Source organism: Elephantulus edwardii, unplaced genomic scaffold (assembly GCF_000299155.1).
Source record: "Elephantulus edwardii isolate Elephantulus edwardi_28Jun2011 unplaced genomic scaffold, EleEdw1.0 scaffold00046, whole genome shotgun sequence".
Classification (NCBI taxonomy): Eukaryota; Metazoa; Chordata; class Mammalia; order Macroscelidea; family Macroscelididae; genus Elephantulus; species Elephantulus edwardii.
The window spans coordinates 18,923,191-18,928,226 of NW_006399796.1; the positions used below are offsets into that span (position 1 = coordinate 18,923,191).

The 5,036-nt window shown below is 39.9% G+C and overlaps 1 pseudogene; it reads right to left on the reverse strand.

The window, feature by feature from the left end:
- Positions 1–4,998, reverse strand: part of LOC102847972 — a 73,306-nt pseudogene extending 68,308 nt beyond the window's left edge.
- Between the last annotated feature and the right edge of the window lie 38 nt (positions 4,999–5,036).

The window sequence follows — 5,036 nt, forward strand, 5'->3', positions numbered from 1 at the left end:
GTTGTTAACAATTACAGCTTGCTCAGATCCACAGTCTACACTCTTAACACCAATAGTCAGGAAATCAAAAGACTAATAGCATTGAGGAAATCTGCTGGCAAGGACCTCATCAGAGTACTGTAAAACCATGATGTCAGTTGAGATACTAATGTATGCCTAATCCAGACCATTGTCTTTGCAATTACATGCTATGCTTCAGAGAGCTGGATGATAACTAAGGATATAAGGGTGACAGAAGAAGAATTGATGCCTTAGAATTGTGGTGCTAGAGAAGAGTCTTGAACCCATACCATGAATTGCCAAGAAAACAAATAGGTCTGTGTTGGAGAAGGTGAAACCAAGTTTCTCCTTAGAGGCTGGGATTTTGAAGCTCTTTCTCACACACTTTGGGCAGATAGCCAGGACAGACCTGTCCTTGGAGAAGGACATCATGCTTGGAAGGATGGAGGGACAGCACAGGAAAAAAAGACCTGGGATGAGATGGAATGATACAGTGACTAGAGCAATGGGGATTGGTGTGTCAGAATTAGTGAGACTGGCTCAGGACAGGGCAGGGTTCAGAACTATGGGTCACAGGTGACTCATTTGCACATACAACAACAAAAGACTCCAGGGTCAGATTGTTGTTCCTTTTATGTTTGATAGAAGTGTTGAGTTAGATCATTAATTTTGCTTCTTTCTTCCTTTTTTATGTGTTTGCCTATTGCTGTGAACTGTCCCATGAAGACTAGCTGTTTCTAAGAAATTTTGACATGTTTTATTTTTATTATCTTTGAATTCAAGAAACTATGTTATTTCATTTTGTTTTCTATAATCCAACCATGTTCTAAAAAGCTTGTACATTGGTGGTTTTATAAGCTTTTTGGTCCTTAATTTTTAGTTTTATGGCATTGTGGTTTGAAATGATAATTTGCATTATTTCAAAGCTTTTTTAGTTTGTTGGGCTTGCTTTTTGTCCTGGCATGTGATTAGTTCAGGAATATGGACCATGTGGTACATAAGCCAAGTGGTTTTGGTTGAGTGCCGTACCCTGAATACATTCACAAGGTCCAGTTGGCTGATTATATAGTTTAGGTCTTCTGCATGTTTGTTAAATTTCTTTTGTTTGGCCTATTTTTTGGTGGTGATTGCGAAGACTATGGCCTGTATCAGACGCACCTTAGTCTCCAGAGAGACACCACTGCTCTTCAGCACTTTGGAGAGGTCCCTAACAGCAGACTTTCCCATGGCAATGCGCCTTTTAATTTCCTGGCTGCTGGTGCCAAGACTGTTGACTATGGAGCCAAGCAGACTAAAGCTGTGTACAATCTCAATCTCTTCACCATCCATCCTGATGCTGCCGATTGGTCCAGTGGTAAGAATCTTTGTCTTCTTGACATTGAGCCTCAATCCATATTGCAGGCTCCTGTTATGCATCAGAGAGTTGGACAATGACCAAGGAGGATAGAAGGAGAACTGATGCCTTTGAGCTGTGGTGCTGGAGAAGAGAACTGAGAATACCATGGACTGCTAGGAAAACAAATAGATTTGTCCTGGAGAGGGTTAAACCGGGTTGCTCCTTGGAGTCAAGGATTCTGAGGCTCCGTCTAACTTACTTCGGACATGTAGTGAGGAGAGACCGGTCCTTGGAGAGGGACATCATGCTTGGGAGGGTAGAGGGACGGCGCAGGAGAGGAAGGCCCTCTATGAGGTGGATTGATTCAGTGACTGGGATAATTGGGATGGGAGTGTCAGAGACAGTGCGATTGGCACAGGACAGAGCGGAGTTTAGGGCTGTTGTACATAAGGTCGCTATGAGTCGCAGGCGACTCGACGGCACATAACAACAATAACATTTTTTGGTGAGAATGTTGTGCTAAAGTCTCCTACCAATGTTGTGTTGCTGCTATTTCTTCAAGTCTGTTAACCATTATTTAATGTATTTTTCAGTTCTTTCATTTAGTTCATACTGTTGATCAGCGTTATGTCTTCTTGGTCCCTTGTGCCTTTAATCGTTATGTAATGCCCTTCCTTATCTTTTATAGTTCTTTTCATCCTGATGTCTTTTTTATCAGAGATTAGTATTGCCACTCTTGCTCTTTTGTGGGTGTCATTTGCTTGGTATATTTTTTCCACTTTTTGATGTTTAATCTTTTTCTTCAGCTCTTGACTGTGTCTTTTGTAGGCAAACTATTGTCTTATAGGTTTTGTTTTTCTTTCCACTCTGCTACTCTTTTGCTAATAATTAGTTCATTTAGTTCATTTACATTGAGTGGGATTATTGATAGGTCCGATTTTATCGCTGCTATGCTGCTGTGTTTCTTTTTCTGTTGTTTCTGATTACTATGATCCATTTACTTTCCTTTGGTGCATTTTTCTGAAAGAATTCTCTTAGAATTTCTTGTAGAGTTGAAGTTGTTTCCACAAATTTCTTTAGTTCCTGTTTTTCTGCAAATGACCTAATTTATTACATATTTGACAGACATCTTTGCTGGGTACAGGACCTCAGCTGACATTTGTTTTCTTTCAACCTTCTATATATGACCTCTCATTGTCTTTTTGCTCACATGATTTCTTCTGAAAATATCATAACTTAATTTGCTTCTTCTTTATTTATGACTATTGTTTTTTCTCATGTAACTATTTAGTATTCTATGCTTATCTTTGATTTTCGATAATTTGACTATGATATATTTTGATGGGTTTTTTTTGGGGGGTCTAGTCTGTTTGGGTTTGCTAAAATTCTTGAATATGGATTTCCCCATTCTCTGTAATGCCTGGGAAGTTTTCTTCTAACACCTCTTCCACAATTTTCTCAGTGGTTTCCCTGCACGTCATGTTTTGGGATTCCAATAATAAATATGTTGTTCCTTTTGGTGTCATAATTGTAATGATTTCTTTCTTTTTTTTCTGCTTCCTGACTGTTTTTTTATTTCTATTATGTTCCCATTGAAATTCTTGTCTTTCAGCTCACTGACTCTGTTCCATCTCTCGTATTCTGCTTTTTTGTTCCTTTAGCATGTTTGAAATATCTGCCATTTAGGTCTCGATATTGTGGACTGAGTTTTCATACATTTCTGTTAATTCTAGTACTGTGTTGGCTCTACCCTCTCTGTCTTATGTTGATTTAAAAATATTTTTTACCTTTTTATCTATAATATCAATTCCTTCTTCCACCTTTTGCAATTAGCTTCAGTAATTGTTCTCGTTCTTGCTTGTCAATATGTTTCTTCTGGCTCCCTGTCTCTGCAAATGTGCTTTATTTGTGATTTCTCCTCTTTCATCATTTACACCTTCTTATGTAGCTGTTCAAATAACTCCAGTTCAGTGTATTTCTTCTGGTGCCCTGTCTTGGGGTATTCACTTTCTTCAGTTTCAATTTTTTTTTCTCCATTATTTGTGCCTTCTTCCATACCTATACATATGATTATGCATCATTATAGTTTGTCTGACTCTCTTTCTCTGGGGTTCTACAATAAGCTCTGCTTTTTTTCAGGAGCCTTCTTTTGTTTTTTCACAATGTTTGTTGCTACTTGTTACTTTCTTGACATAATGTGAAGTTTTTCTTAGTGGGTTAGGCCATTTCTACTGTATCTACATTACTTGCTTATAGTTCTTTATACAAACAACGTTATTTGTCAGTTGCAAACTTAAACTTCTCCCTTTATGGTGGAGGGAACTCCTTATCAGGATTCCTTTCTAGGCTTATGTAGTGGATAAACTCCTCTTTTCTTTTTTTTTCTTCCTCTTTTCAACTTCTCTTTGGATTTCAATGCAACCTTACAGGAATCTCAACTAATTGCTGCCCACCTCTTCTACAGTTTGGAATTGTTCTTGGTGGAGCTGATGAGCACAGGAGCCAGAGACCACCTTTCCCACACTGGATAGAGAAGCAGCAGCATTCCATCTGGCATGTGGTTGAAAGAACAAAGTCCTATTTGTTTCCAGCAAAGATGTAAATTTTTAGAAAGCAAACTGTACCATTTTTCTTTAGTCTATTTGTTAAAACCATTCATCTCTCAGATGGTGAAATTTCATTTAGCATACTTTGGACATACTGTCAGGAGAAACTAGTCAGAGATAGCACATTCAAATTATATTATGAAGTTATTAAGAATGTATACATATTATTAGGAATTGAATTCATACATCAATGTCTTTCTCTGGGATGACATACAAGTGAAGTACTTGATCTAGTACAACTTGATCTGTGTTTGACAACATGGAAGAAAAAAAATTGTCAAATGTGAATGATATTTTTATAATGTGTCACTCTTCACCCTACAATTTACTATTTATCCCAAAAACTCTGGCAATGGTTCTCCCTCACTATTAGTCATCCAGGTGAAGTATATTTTTGCTATTAGTTGTGGCCAATTTGTCCTTAACTCCCAGCAACCATCCTGTGCACAACTGACAACTGCTGCCTGATCCTGTACCATCATTATGATGGTGTGGACAAGGCTGTTGTGACTCATATTTACCAACTTGAGGTAAATAGCTTTCATACCATTGGCATTGTTAGGTGCCGTACAGTTGGCTCCAAGTCATAAAAATTCTATATATATACGGCCCACAGCCCTGCAGGCCTGGGGTCCACGCTGCACTGGACCTTTAGGACAGCTTCCCATCAGTGAAGCCAGGTGTACTTCACACTAACTCTGGCTTGAACAAAGTGCCTTTTCCTGCTTTAGAGAATTGGGTGTGCAGTCTGCAGCAGCCACATCCTGTTCACCAGGTCACTCCCAAGCACGCTCTCCTGGCAGGCATTTTCATCAGGTGAACATGCCAGCAGCTCACCCACCACTCCACGACTTCCCCTCACACTGACCTCCCTGCCCAGACAACCCACGTCCACCACGTCCGCCGTGTGTTGTGCCGAGGACCCGACAGCCCAGCGCGGTCACAGAGGTGTTCGTGCTGAGGTGCGTGGAGCACTTTAGTGATAAGGCCCCCTCGGGAGGAGCTCAGCCTGGGTAAATGGTATGGATGGATCCGTCCAGAAAGTGGTGGGTTCATCAGGACAAAGGAAATTCTGCCAGGACCCACTGATGACC